The 22,075-nt window shown below is 44.1% G+C and overlaps 1 protein-coding gene across 1 annotated transcript in view; it reads left to right on the top strand.

Moving 5' to 3' along the window:
• Positions 1-1,397: 1,397 nt before the first annotated feature.
• The window catches only part of LOC127911914 (PPE family protein PPE10-like), a 70,272-nt gene continuing 49,594 nt past the window's right edge, over positions 1,398-22,075 (top strand). Inside the window, exon 1 of the mRNA XM_052479964.1 lies at positions 1,398-1,635. The gene's annotated coding sequence lies outside the window, so the exon portion shown is untranslated. The remainder of the gene's footprint in view (positions 1,636-22,075) is intronic.

Here is a 22,075-nt window from a genome sequence, read left to right as displayed (position 1 = left end):
TAAATACTGCAAAGTTGCTTAGGAACTAAAAGCAGGACTGCCCTATCAGCACCATCCTGTTCATCTTTATCTATGTAGAAAACAAAGCATCATGGGTGACGCATCTTATGTTCTGTAAAAATAAATATCCTTTCATATTCTATAGAGATATTCAAAATACAATTGAAACACGATTACATTATTAAACAGACCATGGATATTTTCTCTATCCAATCTAAGAGAACAACATTGTGTTCCCGGCAATTTAATTCAACCTCCCTAATCAGAACCACGTGGGGGGGGGGGCTGTCTCGTTCTGTCTCCTATGTTCTCGGGTCATAGCAGCATATTGTCTGAAGAAAAAGAAAACGAAGAGAGAGAGAGAGTGATAAGAGTCTAATAGAGTTATTGTTGTGCCTGATAAGGTGGTCCTTGGGAAATGACCGAGTTAGTGTGGAGTCTAGTGTGGAGTCTAGTATGGAGTCTATTATGGAGTCTAGTATGGAGTCTAGTATGGAGTCTAGTATGGAGTCTAGTGTGGAGTCTATTATGGAGTCTAGTGTGGAGTCTATTATGGAGTCTAGCAGCAACCACCACATGTTTCCTGGATGAAGAGACCCATTACTAAATGCCCTGAACTACACAGTCATACACGGTCATGTCCCATGGAGAGGTTTTTATTAAGAAACGGTCTGCCGCAGCACAGCGACCCTTGGAGCATTTTAGGGGTCAAGTGTCTTGCTCAACGGCAGCTGGAAATGTTTTATAAATTGTTGCAGGGTCAAATGAACGTGTTGTGATATGATTAAATGTACACACACACACACACACACACACACACACACACACACACACACACACACACACACACACACACACACACACACACACAAAGTTATCAGTAGCACATCACATCAAGGGATATTTCAAGATTTATAAAGTAGTTTATTACAACTTCAACCAAAAAGTTATGTTTATCAAATAATGTATTAACAGTTTGTTAACTAATTGTAAAACTGTTAACCCAGTTATGCAGTTCTTTTATACAGATTTTTACCATGATCTGATTGGATAGTGTAATCATTTCAATCTCGTTATTCTGTCAACTTCGCCCTGATTGGACAAAGAGCTCATAAATCAATGGCGCTGACTCCGCCCCGTGTGGTCATAGTTCTGCCAGAGACGGAAGAGCCAGCGAGACACCCGAGTCGTAGATGGGGTTTTTTCTTTCTTTTTTTCTGTTTCAATAAAAGTCTATATGAACTAAGTAGACCCGACCCAGCGGATATTCCATTGGTGTCTATGAGAGACACACCCAGTTAAGAAGACCGGAACATACATTTTTTTCTGTGATAAACGATCTGAGTTAACTGTCTTCATTTATCCACCATCTTTGGTTCTGCTTTGAATACATTGCATGGAAATATTGCCACAAGCAATGTCCCGAGTGACGAGTGCGCACAGTACTGTTCCATCGCAACTTTGCTAGGATTATTTTATGATTTTATAAGTAACGGAATATTTAGGCTAAGCGCTCATCTGTGGATACGTTGTAAGAATAACTTTTCTTAATATTTGCTTGTAGAAATACATTTCCCTTGTTTTCAGTCGTTTGAGAAGTCTACGCTTAGGATAACTTTGTCTTGCTACCCAGACGTAAGTTAACCCCGTTTATTTATTTTAACATTTTAAAACATTTAAAACTTAAGTTGAGATTGTGAAATTATTCATTAACATGCCTTTTTCGATAGGTTCTATAATTTCAATTTGAATGTGTGTTTTGTTGACAAAAGACAAGAGTTTAGGATATCTATTCTAGGTGAAAAGCTTCTGTAGGTCGAATAGATCAAAACCTATATAAAGCAATGAATGGAAGGATATTTATCTTCAACTTCAAGAGGCCGAAAGGGTCTGGTTGACCAACTAAGCTGTCCTTTGATTTAAAGTTGAAAAATCATTCAAGTTTCAAGCTATCGCTCATTTGGTCTCATTGGTTGCAAGAGAGAGCTGGACCAAAATATTTTTTCAAGAGAATGGATATGCAATGGGTGATGTGTTAGCGCCATCTCGACCGCTATATTTGCTTGGCAAAGGTAAAATTAGGCTACATTATCGACGGAGTAGGTCGACGTTTGTAATGACGTTTGCATTGATTTACACAGCCTGCTGTTGAAAATATCAACGGCCTTATACCACCATCCCCCTATTTAATCGGTTCTTATTTTCATGATGAGAACTTCTCACTAGTTAGTGATACTATCCTGTCCATGCAAGGTCCACATGTGTGTCTGTGTGCGTGAGAGAAGAGAGATGATGTCTGGGCTCGTGATGCCAGGTTCACTTGTTAATGCCATCCTTGTTTTGACCAGATCACATCCGTGTGTGTGTGTGTGTGTGTGTGTGTGTGTGTGTGTGTGTGTGAGAGAGAGAGACATGATGTCTCTGCTTGTCATACTAAAATAGATTTGAATTAATTTGGTGACACAGTGATATTTAAGTGCCCCTTTGAAAACTACTGTAAAGCCCACTCACTGAGTGTCCCTTTGAAAACTACGGTAAAACCCACTCACTGAGTGTCCCTTTGAAAACTACTGTAAAACCCACTCACTGAGTGTCCCTTTGAAGACTACTGTAAAACCCACTCACTGAGTGACCCTTTGAAAACTACTGTAAAACCCACTCACTGAGTGTCCCTTTGAAGACTACTGTAAAACCCACTCACTGAGTGTCCCTTTGAAAACTACTGTAAAACCCACTCACTGAGTGTCCCTTTGAAGACTACTGTAAAACCCACTCACGGAGTTTCCTTTGAAGACTACTGTAAAACCCACTCACTGAGTGTCCCTTTGAAGACTACTGTAAAACCCACTCACCGAGTGTCCCTTTGAAAACTACTGTAAAACCCACTCACTGAGTGTCCCTTTGAAGACTACTGTAAAACCCACTCACTGAGTGTCCCTTTGAAGACTACTGTAAAACCCACTCACTGAGTGACCCTTTGAAAACTACTGTAAAACCCACTCACTGAGTGTCCCTTTGAAGACTACTGTAAAACCCACTCACCGAGTGTCCCTTTGAAAACTACTGTAAAACCCACTCACTGAGTGTCCCTTTGAAGACTACTGTAAAACCCACTCACTGAGTGTCCCTTTGAAGACTACTGTAAAACCCACTCACCGAGTGTCCCTTTGAAAACTACTGTAAAACCCACTCACTGAGTGTCCCTTTGAAGACTACTGTAAAACCCACTCACCGAGTGTCCCTTTGAAAACTACTGTAAATCCCACTCACCGAGTGTCCCTTTGAAAACTACTGTAAATCCCACTCACCCTTTAATAACTATACTGATCAAAAATATAAATGCAACATGCAACAATTTGCAACAAAGATTTTACTGAGTTATAGTTAATTTAAGGAAATCAGTCAATTGAAATAAATTCATTAGGCCCTAATCTATGAATTTCACATGACTGGGAATACAAATCTTTTTATTTATTTATCTAGGCAAGTCAGTTAAGAACACATTCTTATTTACAATTGCGGCCAAACCCTCCCCTAACCCGGACGATGCTGGGTCAATTGTGCGCCGCCCTATGGGACACCCGATCACGGCCGGTTGGAATACCAAACCAGGGTCTGTAGTTTCCTGTCCTGCTAAGCATTCAAAATGTAAAGAGTACTTTTGTATGTCAGGGAAAATGTACGGAGTAAATCGTACATCATTTTATTTTGGAGTGTAGTGAAATAAAAGTAAAAGTTGTCAAAAATATGAATAGCAAAGTACAGATACCCCCATAAAACTACTTAAGTAGTACTTTCAAGTATTTTTACTGAAGTACTTTACACTGCAGAAAACCAGTCAGTATCTGGTGTGACCACCATTTGTCTCATGAAAACCAGTCAGTATCTGGTGTGACCACCATTTGTCATGCAGCGTGAAATCTCCTTCATAGAGTGATCTGTTGATTGTGACCTGTGGAATTTGTCTCTTCAATGGCTGTCAGTATCTGGTGCTCTGACCACCATTTGTCATACATGTGATCCAGAGCATCTCAAACATGCTCTATGGGTGACATGTCTGAATATACAGGCCATGGAAGAACTGGGACATGCTGGTACACCTCAACACCTCGATCTAGAGCATCCAAACGTCCTCTATGGGTGACATGTCTGAATATACAGGCCATGGAAGAACTGGGACATGCTGTCGTACACCTCGACACCTCGATCCAGAGCATCCCAAACATGCTCAATGGGTGACATGTCTGAATATACAGGCCATGGAAGAACTGGGACATGCTGTCGTACACCTCGACACCTCGATCCAGAGCATCCCAAACATGCTCTATGGGTGACATGTCTGAATATACAGGCCATGGAAGAACTGGGACATGCTGTCGTACACCTCGACACCTCGATCCAGAGCATCCCAAACATGCTCTATGGGTGACATGTCTGAATATACAGGCCATGGAAGAACTGGGACATGCTGTCGTACACCTCGACACCTCGATCCAGAGCATCCCAAACATGCTCTATGGGTGACATGTCTGAATATACAGGCCATGGAAGAACTGGGACATGCTGTCGTACACCTCGACACCTCGATCCAGAGCATCCCAAACATGCTCTATGGGTGACATGTCTGAATATACAGGCCATGGAAGAACTGGGACATGCTGTCGTACACCTCGACACCTCGATCCAGAGCATCCCAAACATGCTCAATGGGTGACATGTCTGAATATACAGGCCATGGAAGAACTGGGACATGCTTCCTACACCTCAACACCGATCTAGACCCAAACGCCACTATGGGTGACATGTCTGAATATACAGGCCATGGAAGAACTGGGACATGCTGTCGTACACCTCAACACCTCGATCTAGAGCATCCAAACGTGCTCTATGGGTGACATGTCTGAATATACAGGCCATGGAAGAACTGGGACATGCTGTCGTACACCTCAACACCTCGATCTAGAGCATCCAAACGTGCTCTATGGGTGACATGTCTGAATATACAGGCCATGAAGAACTGGGACATGCTGTCGTACACCTCAACAGATCAGAGCATCCAAACCCATGGGTGACATGTCTGAATATACAGGCCATGGAAGAACTGGGACATGCAGTACACCTTCGATCTAGAGCATCCAAACGTGCTCTATGGGTGACATGTCTGAATATACAGGCCATGGAAGAACTGGGACATGCTGGTACACCTCAACATCCCGATCTAGAGCATCCAAACGTGCTCTATGGGTGACATGTCTGAATATACAGGCCATGGAAGAACTGGGACATGCTGTCGTACACCTCAACACTCGATCTAGAGCATCCCAAACGTGCTCTATGGGTGACATGTCTGAATATACAGGCCATGGAAGAACTGGGACATGCTGTCGTACACCTCAACACCTCGATCTAGAGCATCCAAACGTGCTCTATGGGTGACATGTCTGAATATACAGGCCATGGAAGAATCTGGACATGCTGTCATTCCTGACAGATCTAGAGCATCCAAATTGCACTCTATGGGTGACATGTCTGAATATACAGGCCATGGAAGAACTGGGACATTTTAGAGGTGACTTTCGATCTAGAGCATCCAAACGTGCTCTATGGGCACAAGGTGCAGGCCTGGAAGAACTGGGACATGCTGTTTACACCTCAAGCTCGATCTAGAGCATCCAAACCTGTCATGGGTGATGTCTGAATATACAGGCCATGGAAGAACTGGGACATGCTGTCGTACACCTCAACACCTCGATCTAGAGCATCCAAACGTGCTCTATGGGTGACATGTCTGAATATACAGGCCATGGAAGAACTGGGACATGCTGTCGTACACCTCAACACCTCGATCTAGAGCATCCAAATTTCTATGGGTGACATGTCTGAATATACAGGCCATGGAAGAACTGGGACATGCTGTCGTACACCTCGACACCTCGATCCAGAGCATCCCAAACATGCTCTATGGGTGACATGTCTGAATATACAGGCCATGGAAGAACTGGTACATGCTGTCGTACACCTCGACACCTCGATCCAGAGCATCCCAAACATGCTCAATGGGTGACATGTCTGATGAGTATGCAGGTCGTGGAAGAACTGGGACATTTTCAGCTTCCAGGCATCATTGTCATGCTGAAACAGGAGGTGATGGCGGCAGATGAATGGCACCACAACGGGCCTCAGGATCTCTTCATGGTATCTCTTCGCATTCAAATTGCCATCGATAAAATGCAATTGTGTTCGTTGTCCGTAGCTTATTCCTGCCTCATACCATAACCCCACCGCCACCATGGGGCACTCTGTTCACAGTGTTGACATCAGCAAAACGCTCGCCTACACGTCTCACATCTGCCAGGTACAGTTGAAACCGCGATTCATCCGTGAAGAGCACACTTGTTCAGCGTGCCAGTGGCCATCGAAGATGAGCATTTGCCCACTGAAGTCGGTTACGGGGCCGAACTGCAGTCAGGTCAAGACCCAGGTGAGGACGACAAGCTGCGCTGAGAGGACACAGTAATTCTTTGCTTGTGCAAACCTACAGTTCCATCAGCTGTCCGGGTGGCTGGTCTCAGACGATCCCGCAGGTGAACAAGCCGGATGTGGAGGTCCTTGTCTGGCGTGGTTACACACGGTCTGCTGTTGTGAGGCCGGGTTGGAAGTACTGCCAAATTCTCGAAAACGACGTTGGAGTTGTGCTTTATGATAGAGAAATTAACGTGATATTTTCTGGGAAGAGATCTGGTGGTCATTCCTGCAGTCAGCATGACAATTGCACTCTGTGGCATTGTGTTGTGTGACAAAACTGCACATTTTAGAGTTGCCTTTTATTGACCCACCCAGCACAAGGTGCACCTGTGTAATGATAATGCTGTTTAATCAGCTTCTTGATATGCCACACCTGTCAGGTGGATGGGATGATATTGGCAAGGGAGAAATGCTAACAGGGATGTAAACAAATCTGTGCAAAACATTTGAAAGAAATTATTCTGCGTTTGGAACCATTTTTGAGATATTTTATTTGAGCTCATGAAACATGGGACCAACACTTTACCTGTTGCGTTTGTATTTTTGTTCAGTTTACTTTAAAACCCATTCACTGCATTATAAGACTCCCTCTCATTTTGGAGATGCCCACTGACTGAACTGTACAAAAAGTGTAGGTTATATACATCCTATAGTAGTTTGTACAGTGGGGCAAAAAAAGTATTTAGTCAGCCACCAATTGTGCAAGTTCTCCCACTTAAAAAGATGAGAGAGGCCTGTAATTTTCATCATAGGTACACTTCAACTATGACAGACAAAATGAGAGAGAAAAAATCCAGAAAATCACATTGTAGGATTTTTTATGAATTTATTTGCAAATTATGGTGGAAAATATGTATTTGGTCACCTACAAACAAGCAAGATTTCTGGGTCTCACAGACCTGTATCTTCTTCTTTAAGAGTGGCTGACTAAATACTTTTTTGCCCCACTGTAGGTCTACATATCTTTTGCTTGCTTTGACATTTATAGGATTTGTGGAGAGTTTAGTTACCAGTTTATATTTTTTTATTTTTTTATTTAACTGGGCAAGTCAGTCAAGAACAAATTCTTATTTACAATGAAGGACCACCGGGGAACTGTGGGTTAACTGCCTTGTTCAGGAGCAGAACGACAGATTTTTACCTTGTCAGCTCGGGGATTCGATCCAGCAACCTTTTCGGTTACTGGCCCAACGCTCTGTCGAATGTGTTTGGAATCTTCCTAAATGTGTAACGCTGTGGAGGTGTAGTAGATGGAATTTGATTTAATTAAATGTATAACTAATATATTGTTTTTATGCATGGCTGAACATCAATATCTAACTTTAACATTATAAGTTTGAGGTTTATTTTCAAAAGCAAAAGTAATATTCTAATAAGTAATAAATGTTAACTCTATATCAGTGATGTCATCGTCCGTATGACACTCATTATGTTTTAAATGTTAACTCTATATCAGTGATGTCATCGTCCGTATGACACTCATTATGTTTTAAATGTTAACTCTATATCAGTGATGTCATAGACCGTATGACACTCATTATGTTTTAAATGTTAACTCTATATCAGTGATGTCATAGACCGTATGACACTCATTATGTTTTAAATGTTAACTCTATATCAGTGATGTCATCGTCCGTATGACACTCATTATGTTTTAAATGTTAACTCTATATCAGTGATGTCATCGTCCGTATGACACTCATTATGTTTTAAATGTTAACTCTATATCAGTGATGTCATAGACCGTATGACACTCATTATGTTTTAAATGTTAACTCTATATCAGTGATGTCATAGACCGTATGACACTCATTATGTTTTAAATGTTAACTCTATATCAGTGATGTCATCGTCCGTATGACACTCATTATGTTTTAAGTGTTAACTCTATATCAGTGATGTCATCGTCCGTATGACCTTCAAGATATTTTTAATCACCACATCAAGTGAATCACAAGATGAAGCCTTCACAGTCTAAACATAACATCTCGTGGGTCGGAGGGCGGTACTCTGGATCTCTCCTTCCTCTGTGAAGTTGAGCTGAATGTATTCCATCAGCTTCTGTATAGCGGCCTGGCATAGAGACATGTCTCCTCTGGTACTTCTGCAGCCGCCGCTGTTGACCGTGCTGCCACTGACCGTGCTGCCACCGACCGTGCTGCCACTGACCGTGCTGCTACCGACCGTGCTGCTACCGACCGTGCTGCTACCGACCGTGCTGCCACTGACCGTGCTGCCACCGACCGTGCTGCTACCGACCGTGCTGCTACCGACCGTGCTGTCACTGACCGTGCTGTCACCGACCGTGCTGTCACCGACCGTGCTGCTACCGACCGTGCTGCTACCGACCGTGCTGCCACCGACCGTGCTGCTACCGACCGTGCTGCTACCGACCGTGCTGCCACCGACCGTGCTGCCACCGACCGTGCTGCTACCGACCGTGCTGCCACCGACCGTGCTGCCACCGACCGTGCTGCCACCGACCGTGCTGCTACCGACCGTGCTGCCACCGACCGTGCTGCCACCGACCGTGCTGCTACCGACCGTGCTGCTACCGACCGTGCTGCCACCGACCGTGCTGCTACCGACCGTGCTGCCACCGACCGTGCTGCTACCGACCGTGCTGCTACCGACCGTGCTGCTACCGACCGTGCTGCCACCGACCGTGCTGCCACCGACCGTGCTGCCACCGACCGTGCTGCCACCGACCGTGCTGCCACCGACCGTGCTGCTACCGACCGTGCTGCCACCGACCGTGCTGCACCGACCGTGCTGTCACCGACCGTGCTGTCACCGACCGTGCTGCCACCGACCGTGCTGCCACCGACCGTGCTGCCACCCACCGTGCTGCCACCGACCGTGCGTGACCACCGTGCTGCCACCGACCGTGCTGCCACTGACCGTGCTGCCACCGACCGTGCTGCCACCGACCGTGCTGCCACCGACCGTGCTGCCACCGACCGTGCTGCTACCGACCGTGCTGCCACCGACCGTGCTGCCACCGACCGTGCTGCTGCCACCGACCGTGCTGCCACCGACCGTGCTGCCACCGACCACCGTGCTGCCACCGACCGTGCTGCTACCGACCGTGCTGCCACCGACCGTGCTGCCACCGACCGTGCTGTCACCGACCACCGTGCTGCCACCGACCGTGCTGCCACTGACCGTGCTGCTACCGTGCTGACCGTGCTGCTACCGACCGTGCTGCCACTGACCGTGCTGCCACTGACCGTGCTGCTACCGACCGTGCTGCCACTGACCGTGCTGCAGGCATCCTCCTCGTGTTCTGACTCCTGGGATACAGTTGGAGTTACAACAATGAATTGAAGTATCACTCCACAATATTACAGAGGCTGACAATAGATCATACAGATTTCAGAACCACATTGTGGACCACCGTTAGACTTTAGAGAAACAATCACAGTAGGGGGGGGGGGCAATGCAAATAGTCTGAGTAGCCATTTGATTAGATGTTCAGGAGTCTCATGGCTTGAGGGTAGAAGCTGTTTCAAAGCCTCTTGGACCTGTGTAAGTGACTGAACAGTCTGATAGATCATGGCTTTAGTACTGCAGGGTTTGGACTCAGGATTTGTCATAGTGGGGAGGGAAGAGCATGGATGGTCATATTTATGTTTGTTTGTTTCCCTCCTCCATCTTGAGTAAACTCAACAGGATATTCAGTTGTCTGTTTACCTCCATCTGAGTAAACTCAACAGGATATTCAGTTGTCTGTTTCCCTCCTCCATATGAGTAAACTCAACAGGATATTCAGTTGTCTGTTTCCCTCCTCCATATGAGTAAACTCAACAGGATATTCAGTTGTCTGTTTCCCTCCTCCATATGAGTAAACTCAACAGGATATTCAGTTGTCTGTTTCCCTCCTCCATATGAGTAAACTCAACAGGATATTCAGTTGTCTGTTTCCCTCCTCCATATGAGTAAACTCAACAGGATATTCAGTTGTCTGTTTCCCTCCTCCATATGAGTAAACTCAACAGGATATTCAGTTGTCTGTTTCCCTCCTCCATATGAGTAAACTCAACAGGATATTCAGTTGTCTGTTTCCCTCCTCCATATGAGTAAACTCAACAGGATATTCAGTTGTCTGTTTACCTCCATCTGAGTAAACTCAACAGGATATTCAGTTGTCTGTTTCCCTCCTCCATATGAGTAAACTCAACAGGATATTCAGTTGTCTGTTTCCCTCCTCCATCTTGAGTAAACTCAACAGGATATTCAGTTGTCTGTTTCCCTCCTCCATCTGAGTAAACTCAACAGGATATTCAGATGTCTGTTTCCGTCCACCATATGACTATTTATCTCCCCAATCAGTGATAATAACATAGTGACTGTGGTGTAGCAGCTAAGGTTGACTTGACAGTCACAAGGTCCAGGGTTCAAGCCCCCGTTGGGACTACGCCCTGACTTTTCTACAATATGAGCTCTGTCTGGAGGCCTCCAGCTCGTTCATACCCTCGGTTTCCCAAAACGACAACACCAAAACTGTCCTCTTTTACCCCACAATATCAGACTGCATCAGAGCATGATCACATGCTGAAGGCCAGAATGCTCAGGATGCTGGATCTATTATTTTCTATTTATAAACATAGGAAGTGTTGTTGTATTTATAAACATAGGAAGTGTTGTTGTATTTATAAACACAGGACGTACTGTTGTATTTATAAACACAGGACGTACTGTTGTATTTATGAACAGGACGTGTCATTGTATTTGTAAACATAGGAAGTGTTGTTGTATTTATGAACAGGACGTGTCATTGTATTTATAAACATAGGAAGTGTTGTTGTATTTATAAACAGGAAGTCTCGTTGTATTTGTAAACATAGGAAGTGTTGTTGTATTTATGAACAGGACGTGTCATTGTATTTATAAACATAGGAAGTGTTGTTGTATTTATGAACAGGAAGTCTCATTGTATTTGTAAACATAGGAAGTGTTGTTGTATTTATGAACAGGACGTGTCATTGTATTTATAAACATAGGAAGTGTTGTTGTATTTATAAACAGGAAGTCTCATTGTATTTGTAAACATAGGAAGTGTTGTTGTATTTATGAACAGGACGTGTCATTGTATTTATAAACATAGGAAGTGTTGTTGTATTTATAAACAGGAAGTGTTGTATTTATAAACATAGGAAGTATCGTTGTATTTACAGGCCAAACAGAGGAAGTGGATGATGGGACAGTAACAAGACGATACTTCAATGGTACTACAGCAGCGTTCATAGGAAGCAAAGCTGGCCGAAATAGAGATGCGCTTGGTTTGACATGTTTACCTATGACTCAATTAGCCTGGCCCCAGACCTGTCTGATAGATCTGTCACGCCAATAGACATATCTGTGCTGTCTTTACCTATGACTCAATTAGCCTGGCCCCAGATCTGTCTGATAGATCTGTCACGCCAATAGACATATCTGTGCTGTCTTTACCTATGACTCAATTAGCCTGGCCCCAGACCTGTCTGATAGATCTGTCACGCCAATAGACATATCTGTGCTGTCTTTACCTATGACTCAATTAGCCTGGCCCCAGACCTGTCTGATAGATCTGTCACGCCAATAGACATATCTGTGCTGTCTTTACCTATGACTCAATTAGCCTGGCCCCAGACCTGTCTGATAGATCTGTCACGCCAATAGACATATCTGTGCTGTCTTTACCTATGACTCAATTAGCCTGGCCCCAGACCTGTCTGATAGATCTGTCACGCCAATAGACATATCTGTGCTGTCTTTACCTATGACTCAATTAGCCTGGCCCCAGACCTGTCTGATAGATCTGTCACGCCAATAGACATATCTGTGCTGTCTTTACCTATGACTCAATTAGCCTGGCCCCAGATCTGTCTGATAGATCTGTCACGCCAATAGACATATCTGTGCTGTCTTTACCTATGACTCAATTAGCCTGGCCCCAGACCTGTCTGATAGATCTGTCACGCCAATAGACATATCTGTGCTGTCTTTACCTATGACTCAATTAGCCTGGCCCCAGACCTGTCTGATAGATCTGTCACGCCAATAGACATATCTGTGCTGTCTTTACCTATGACTCAATTAGCCTGGCCCCAGATCTGTCTGATAGATCTGTCACGCCAATAGACATATCTGTGCTGTCTTTACCTATGACTCAATTAGCCTGGCCCCAGATCTGTCTGATAGATCTGTCACGCCAATAGACATATCTGTGCTGTCTTTACCTATGACTCAATTAGCCTGGCCCCAGACCTGTCTGATAGATCTGTCACGCCAATAGACATATCTGTGCTGTCTTGTCAACTATGGCCATGATCACGCTGTGACATAATGGCTTCCAGCGGAGAAAGATGAGGCTAACCAATGAGAGCATGCCTCTTTAAGGAATACCTAGGATAGGATAAGTAATCCTTCTCACCCCCTAAAAGATTTAGATGCACTATTGTAAAGTGGCTGTTCCACTGGATGTCATAAGGTGAATGCACCAATTTGTAAGTCGCTCTGGATAAGAGCGTCTGCTAAATGACTTAAATGTAAATGTAAATGTAATTCCTTCCTCACACTATAGACAGGTGTTACACTGCTTTCGGAAAGGATTCAGATCCCTTGACTTTTTCCACATTTAGTTCAATCTTTTTCCCCTCCTCATCAATCTACATTAAACACAATACCCCACAATGACAAAGCATAAACAGTTTTTTTTTTGTAAATTTATTTAAAATAAAACTGATATCACATTTACATGAGTATTCAGACCCTTTACTCAGTACTTTGTTTAAGCACCTTTGGCAGCAATTACAGTCTTAAGTCTTCTTGGGTATGACGCTACCAGCTTGGCACACCTGTATTTGGGGAGTTTCTCCCATTTCTTCCCAGCAGATCCTCTCAAGCTCTGTCTGGTTGAATGGGGAGCGCTTCTGCACAGCTATTTTCAGATCTCTCCAGAGATGTTAGATCGGGTTCAAGTCCGGGTTCAGGCTGGGCCACTCAAGGACATTCAGAGACTTGCCTCTCTGAAGTGCCACCGTTTGGTACAAGTCAACAGGACAACCGTGAGTTGGGGAGGAGTGAGGAATTTGGGCCGTTGAAGAACAGGTATCACTGAAGTTCTGCCTAGCAACAGAGATGTTTTGGCTGTCCATATGTGTAAGGAGAAGACGAAGTATTGGAGGAAGGTTTAAATACCAGTGCTTGTGTAAATAAGTCTTTGTAGGTTCAGATGTCTGACCCATTGGGTGAATAAACTTGGTTTGATCGTTACCTAGTTGTCCGTTAGTTTTTACTTTATCTATTTAGAACCTAACAGGTGCCTTTTGGTAAACTCCAAGCAGGCTGTCATGTGCCTTTTTACTGAGGAGTGGATTCCGTCTGACAACTCTATCATAAAGGCCTGATTGGTGAAGTGCTGCAGAGATGGTTGTCCTTCTGGAAGGTTCTCCCATCTCCACAGAGGAACTCTGGAGCTCTGTCAGAGTGACCATCTGGTTATTGGTTGATTCCTCAGTTTGGCCTGGCGGCTCTAGGAAGAGACTTGGTATTTCCAAACGTCTTCCATTTAAGAATGATGGAGGCCACTGTGTTCTTGGGGACCTTCAATGATGCAGAATGATGGAGGCCACTGTGTTCTTGGGGACCTTCAATGATGCAGAATGATGGAGGCCACTGTGTTCTTGTGGACCTTCAATGCTGCAGAATGATGGAGGCCACTGTGTTCTTGGGGACCTTCAATGCTGCAGAATGATGGAGGCCACTGTGTTCTTGTGGACCTTCAATGCTGCAGAATGATGGAGGCCACTGTGTTCTTGTGGACCTTCAATGCTGCAGAATGATGGAGGCCACTGTGTTCTTGGGGACCTTCAATGCTGCAGAATGATGGAGGCCACTGTGTTCTTGGGGACCTTCAATGCTGCAGAATGATGGAGGCCACTGTGTTCTTAGGGACCTTCAATGCTGCAGAATGATGGAGGCCACTGTGTTCTTAGGGACCTTCAATGCTGCAGAATGATGGAGGCCACTGTGTTCTTGGGGACCTTCAATGCTGCAGAACGATGGAGGCCACTGTGTTCTTAGGGACCTTCAATGCTGCAGAATGATGGAGGCCACTGTGTTCTTAGGGACCTTCAATGATGCAGAATGATGGAGGCCACTGTGTTCTTAGGGACCTTCAATGCTGCAGAATGATGGAGGCCACTGTGTTCTTAGGGACCTTCAATGCTGCAGAATGATGGAGGCCACTGTGTTCTTAGGGACCTTCAATGATGCAGAATGATGGTGGCCACTGTGTTCTTGAGGACCTTCAATGATGCAGACATTTTTTGCTACTCTTCACCAGATCTGTGCCTCGATACAATCCTGTCGACCTCATGGCTTGGTTTGTGTGTGTGTGTGTCCAACTGTGGGACCTTATATAGACAGGTGTGTGGCCTTTCCAAATCATGTCCAATTAATTGAATTTACCACAGGTGGACTTCAATCAAGTTGTTGAAACATCAAGGATGATCAATGGAAACAGGATGCACCTGAGCTCAATTTTGAGTCTCATAGCAAATGGTCTGAATACTTATGTGAATAAGTTATCTGCTTGTTTTGTGCAAATGTTTATTTTTTAAACAATCTAAAAACTTGTATTGTGATGTCATCATGGGGTATTGTGATGTCATTATGGGCTATTGTGATGTCATTATGGGCTATTGTGATGTCATTATGGGCTATTGTGATGTCATTATGGGCTATTGTGATGTCATTATGGGCTATTGTGATGTCATTATGGGGTATTGTGATGTCATTATGGGGTATTGTGATGTCATTATGGGGTATTGTGTGTGGATTGATGAGGGGAAAAAAACAATTTAATCAATTTGATAAGAAGGCTGTAATAAAACAACATGTGGAAAAGGGGGTCTGAATACTTTCCGAAGGCACTGTATTGTTCTATAAGATCATCTTTGAGAACTAACAATCACCAAAATATAAACCAGACTGAGAGAATCTACATTTCAGAAAATGCCATGGCATGGGGACCACCCCCATTGATTTTGATATAATGTTTGAGTCACTCAGATAGCATAAGAACAGAGCATAAGCCATGGCAAAATGTGTATAATTGAAGAACATTTGCTTTAAAACGGCACATTTTATCTCAGTCAAATGGCAAAATGTGTAGAATTGCACACCCACTACCAAAACCCACGAGTGACAAGTTACAACATATATTTGTAGCATTTGATGCATTCAGAATACTTTGAGATTTTTCAATGAGGTAAAAGCTAATCTATATTTCAAATGGTGTCAACATAATTACGTTTTTATTAATTTCCGGGTAGAATCTCCTTTTTAAAAAAGTCACCAGTCGTTCTCAAGGGAGCATGGCCTTCGGACACCCCCAGTTTTCAGAACCTCTGACTGTAGTGCAGAACAGCTTTCAGGCCACCTCTCTCTCTCTCTATCTATTCAACCAGACAAGGAGACATTAAAAGCATTTTAAACCCTGTTCAATCAAACCTGTCTATGGACAATGACACAGATCATCCAAACACAGAAACCCCTACAACTGTCTGGCCTAAATCCTGCAGAACTGCCCTCCAACAACCCACAACCTTAAAGCCAAACCTAAACATAACCCTGCAACAGCCCACATTCTGAAAACTTAACCCTGCAACAGCCCAGAACATTTCAGTATAAACACTTTCCCTTGTGTTCGTTGTGGACTGTCTGTTGTGGACTTAAGCAATGCAGCTGTTGGTTCACAACTGTACAGTCTTATCATATTCTTCAATTAAAAACAGGTCTAAGAAACACAATTCCCTTGTCCCTATTTGTCAGGTCAAATATCCCTGGACCAGAAAACATTCTCAGACAACATAACATATAAAGAAAGTAGCTCTCAGTAGAAGCTTCTCTTTTCTCTTTACACTTCAGTGGGACAATAGCAGGAGCAAGAAAAGAGCATTGCTTTGGTTTGAAGAGTACAATCTTTTCTGCCCACCAGGCCAGCGTCAAAACACTGTCTGCCACCGACCGCCTCCAAACAGCTACCGAAGCACGGCTCATTGAGCTGTAGACCAGAGAGTCCTGGCCTCTGCTATCGACCCAGGCCAGGCCAGGCTATAACCCAACCCACGCTGGGACGTGAACCCAAAGAACCTCCTCCCTACCTCCCTCCACCCACTGCTTTTCCTTCTAGCGCTTGTTATTTTTTTTTTGGGGGGCATGGTGTTCTTCACTCTTTCTGGTGTAAACATTTGAGAAGTCAGCTTTTTCCCTTGGTGAAATGTATTAGTACAGTGAAAGACAGTGTTTGAGTCTTTTGTGTACCTTTGGTGACATAATATAGCAACTGCATGATCTCTCTCCAGAGGCAGGAAGTAGGGCTACAGGTGAGCAAGACACGGAGCAGCAGGGAGAGAGACATCATGTTGAATTGGAAGCTGAACTAGGGCTACAGAGAACCAAGACACAGAGCAGCAGGGAGAGAGACAGCTTGTTGAATTGGAAGCTGAACTAGGGCTACAGAGAACCAAGACACAGAGCAGCAGGGAGAGAGAGGTTGTTGAATTGGAAGCTGAACTAGGGCTACAGGTGAGCAAGACACAGAGCAGCAGGGAGAGAGACAGCTTGTTGAATTGGAAGCTGAACTAGGGCTACAGAGAACCAAGACACAGAGCAGCAGGGAGAGAGACAGGTTGTTGAATTGGAAGCTGAACTAGGGCTACAGGTGAGCAAGACACGGAGCAGCAGGGAGAGAGACAGCATGTTGAATTGGAAGCTGAACTAGGGCTACAGGTGAGCAAGACACAGAGCAGCAGGGAGAGAGACAGCATGTTGAATTGGAAGCTGAACTAGGGCTACAGGTGAGCAAGACACAGAGCAGCAGGGAGAGAGACAGCATGTTGAATTGGAAGCTGAACTAGGGCTACAGGTGAGCAAGACAGAGCAGCAGGGAGAGAGACAGCATGTTGAATTGGAAGCTGAACTAGGGCTACAGGTGAGCAAGACACAGAGCAGCAGGGAGAGAGACAGCATGTTGAATTGGAAGCTGAACTAGGGCTACAGGTGAGCAAGACAGAGCAGCAGGGAGAGAGACAGCATGTTGAATTGGAAGCTGAACTAGGGCTACAGGTGAGCAAGACACGGAGCAGCAGGGAGAGAGACAGCATGTTGAATTGGAAGCTGAACTAGGGCTACAGGTGAGCAAGACACAGAGCAGCAGGGAGAGAGACAGCTTGTTGAATTGGAAGCTGAACTAGGGCTACAGGGGAGCAAGACACAGAGCAGCAGGGAGAGAGACAGCTTGTTGAATTGGAAGCTGAACTAGGGCTACAGGTGAGCAAGACACAGAGCAGCAGGGAGAGAGACAGCTTGTTGAATTGGAAGCTGAACTAGGGCTACAGGTGAGCAAGACACAGAGCAGCAGGGAGAGAGACAGCTTGTTGAATTGGAAGCTGAACTAGGGCTACAGGTGAGCAAGACACAGAGCAGCAGGGAGAGAGACAGCATGTTGAATTGGAAGCTGAACTAGGGCTACAGGTGAGCAAGACACAGAGCAGCAGGGAGAGAGACAGCATGTTGAATTGGAAGCTGAACTAGGGCTACAGGTGAGCAAGACACAGAGCAGCAGGGAGAGAGACAGCATGTTGAATTGGAAGCTGAACTAGGGCTACAGGTGAGCAAGACACAGAGCAGCAGGGAGAGAGACAGCTTGTTGAATTGGAAGCTGAACTAGGGCTACAGAGAACCAAGACACAGAGCAGCAGGGAGAGAGACAGCTTGTTGAATTGGAAGCTGAACTAGGGCTACAGGTGAGCAAGACACAGAGCAGCAGGGAGAGAGACAGCATGTTGAATTGGAAGCTGAACTAGGGCTACAGGTGAGCAAGACACAGAGCAGCAGGGAGAGAGACAGCATGTTGAATTGGAAGCTGAACTAGGGCTACAGGTGAGCAAGACACAGAGCAGCAGGGAGAGAGACAGCTTGTTGAATTGGAAGCTGAACTAGGGCTACAGGTGAGCAAGACACAGAGCAGCAGGGAGAGAGACAGCATGTTGAATTGGAAGCTGAACTAGGGCTACAGTGAACCAAGACACGGAGCTGCAGACCATTCGGTCTTAGGTAGCAAAATGCTAAATGTATTTTTGTTTTTTACATTGGATAAAAGTAGAGACTCAGAGCTAGAAAATAGTGTGTCATACTCTACAGTTGAGGAACAAGGGGAAAGTCATGAGTCACGGTCGTGGGTGCACCTCAGCCCAAGGTACTAAACGATATCATAACCGCCATTGATAAAAGACAGAACTGTGCAGCCGTCTTCATCGACCTGGCCAAAGCTTTCGACTTCGTCAATCACCGTATTCTTATCGGCAGAATCAACAGCCTTGGTTTCTCAAATCACTGCCTCACCTGGTTTACCAACTACTTCTCTGATAGAATTCAGTGTGTCAAATCGGAGGGCCTGTTGTCCGGATCTCTGGCAGTCTCTATGGGGGAACCACGGGGTTCAATTCTCGGGCCGACTCTTTTCTCTGTATAAATCAATGATGTCGCACTTGCTGCGGGTGATTCCTTGATCCATCTCTACGCAGATGACACCATTCTGTATACATCTGGCACTTCTTTGGACAATGTAGTAACTCCCCATCCCGTGTGCGGGAGCGTAATCATCGACTCACACTAATTAGCATAACGCAACGGACATAAAATATAGAAAATATTCCTATTCATGAAAATCACAAGTGAAATATATTGAGACACAGCTTAGCCTTTTGTTAATCACCCTGTCATCTCAGATTTTCAAAATATGCTTTACAGCCAAAGCTAGACAAGCATTTGTGTAAGTTTATCGATAGCCTAGCATAGCATTTTGTCCAGCTAGCAGCAGGTAACTTGGTCACGGAAATCAGAAAAGCAATCAAATTAAATTGTTTACCTTTGATGAGCTTCGGATGTTTTCACTCACAAGACTCCCAGTTAGATAGCCAATGTTTCTTTTTTCCAAAAATATTATTTTTGTAGGCGAAATAGCTCTGTTTGTTCTTCAGGTTTGGCTGAGAAATCGTCCGGAAATTGCAGTCACGAAAACGCAGAAAAATATTCCAAATTAGCTCCGTAATATCGACAGAAACATGGCAAACGTTGTTTATAATCAATCCTCAAGGTGTTTTTCAAATATCTATTCGATAATATATCCACCGGGACAATTAGTTTTTCAGTAGGACCGATTGGAATAATGGCTACCTCTGTATTTTATGCGAGAATCACTCTGGGAGCCATCAGGTGACCAGTTGCGCAATGAAGCCGCTTACGGGTATTCTTCAACATAAAGTCACAGTGCTGTAACGTCAGGTTAGCTGGCTAGCCAGTACAAATAATGACCGTATCCTATATCTGACAATGTCTTTAGCTCATTTGTATTTATAAATAAACTCACAATAAGATCATTATTTACAAGTTAATGGCGAGCTAATTACACAAAATAGCTTACGTTTGTGAGTGAGATGAAATAAAAGCAGGGCTTTCTACCTGAGAATCCTTAGAACTTGGACACTGTCTCGTTGGCCTAACGTTATATCCTCATTGGACCTTGGTGATGTTGTTCTTCACATTATCGTCTCTGGTAAACACACACTACATCAAATCAAATCTATGTTTATGTGTCACATACACAGGATACAGAAGGTGCAAACAGTACAGTGAAATGGCTAGTCTTTTTGTTTATACAAGTAGCTAGTTAGCTAAACAATGAACCATAATCCCAAATTATAACAGAACTTTTGTTTATACAAGCTAATCAACCAGCTCAAGTTAGCTAGCTAGCTAAAACAATGAACCATAATCCCAAATCATAACAGAACTACCCTGCATGAATCTGCTGGTAGCTAAAGCTAATCAACCAGCTAAATTCAATATTAGCTAGCTAGCTAACATTAGGCTATAACTAGCAATGCAAACGGCTCTGAGATACGAATAATAGTACTACACAGATCATCCATGTGATGTTAGCTAGCAAGGCAGTCAGCTAACATTAGCTAGCTTGCTAATAGTACACTTTAACTTGTAACGTAAACGACTTTGACAAAATTAGAAACCGATAATATCTGAAAATGTAGCTAGCTAGACTCTCTTACCTGTATACGCGGATGAACGCTTCTCCTTCTCCTGTCACGGTTGCCATGGTTACCCTTAGTTTGAAGATGTAATCCAGAAACAGGTGTTTTATACAACAGCGGTCTTCTGTGTTGTTCTCTTTTCGACTCCCCTGTGTATTTGCAATCAAACGCCAGAATTTTCTCATTCTCCATCGCGATCATACTCTGCTTCCACCGGGCATTCCACTGATTTCAAAACTCCGGCCTCCAGAAAGTGAAGAGCATTAGCAGCACTTGCAGTTCTTTGTAATATCTTTCACAATAGTCACATTAGAAAGGATTACCTACTCATACAGTGCTTTTGGAAAGTATTCAGACCACTTGGACTTTTTTCACATTTTGTTACAGCTTTATTCTAAAATTGATTAAAGTGGGTTTTCTCCTCATCAATCTATTCACAATACCCCATAATGACTAAGCAAAAACAGTTATTTTGAAATTTGTGTTAATTTATTTAAAAAAAAGGGAAATATTAAATTTACACAAGTATTTAGACCCTTTACTCAGTACTTTGTTGAAACACATTTGGCAGTGATTACAGTATTGAGGCTTTCTTGGGTATGATGCTACAAGCTTGGCACACCTGTATTTGGGGAGTTTCTCCCATTCTTCTCTGCAGATCCTCTCAAGCTCTGTCAGGTTGGATGGGGAGCGTTGCTGCACAGCTATTTTCAGGTCTCTCCAGAGATGTTTGATTGGGTTTAAGTCCGGGCTCTGGCTGGGCCACTCAAGGACATTCAGAGACTTGTCCCAAAGCCACTCCTGTGTTGTCTTGTCTGTGTGCTTAGGGTCGTTGTCCTGTTGCAAGGTGAACCTTCACGCCAGTCTGGTTGATTGGTTAACAAATCAATGTTTTTTTTGTATCAAGACTGCCCAAATGTGCCTAATTTGTTTTTGAATAACTTTTCATGTTCAAAATTGTGCACTCTCCTCAAACAATAGCATGATTTTCTTTCACTGTAATAGCTTCTGTAAATTGGACAGTGCAGTCAGATTAACAACAATTTAAGCTTTCTGCCAATATCAGATATGTCTATGTCCTGGGAAATGTTGTTGTTACTTACAACCTCATGCTAATCACATTAGCCTATGTTAGCTCAACTGTCCCGTAGAAGGGGACACCGATCCTGAGGAAGTTTTTAAGGGCTTGTGAGTAAAGCATTTCATGGTGAGATCTACTACACCTGTTGTATTCGGCACATGTGAAAAATACAATTTGATTTGATCAAATCAGCTCCTCCCTCTCCAGTCCAGTCCCGTGATGTATTCCACTGTGCTTCTCAGCTCCTCCCTTTTTGCCTAAGCAAATGAATTGCCATGTGTTGTATCTGTGCTTGTAATTCACAGCGGTTAAACTAAGCAGTGTTATTAAAAGTCTCATTGAAACATCAGAATGTTAATTTAATTACCTT

The sequence above is a fragment of the Oncorhynchus keta genome, chromosome 25 (genome assembly GCF_023373465.1).
Source record: "Oncorhynchus keta strain PuntledgeMale-10-30-2019 chromosome 25, Oket_V2, whole genome shotgun sequence".
In the NCBI taxonomy this organism is placed as follows: domain Eukaryota; kingdom Metazoa; phylum Chordata; class Actinopteri; order Salmoniformes; family Salmonidae; genus Oncorhynchus; species Oncorhynchus keta.
The sequence above is the reverse complement of the archived record's forward strand: the minus strand, read 5'-3'. Positions and strand labels throughout refer to the sequence as shown.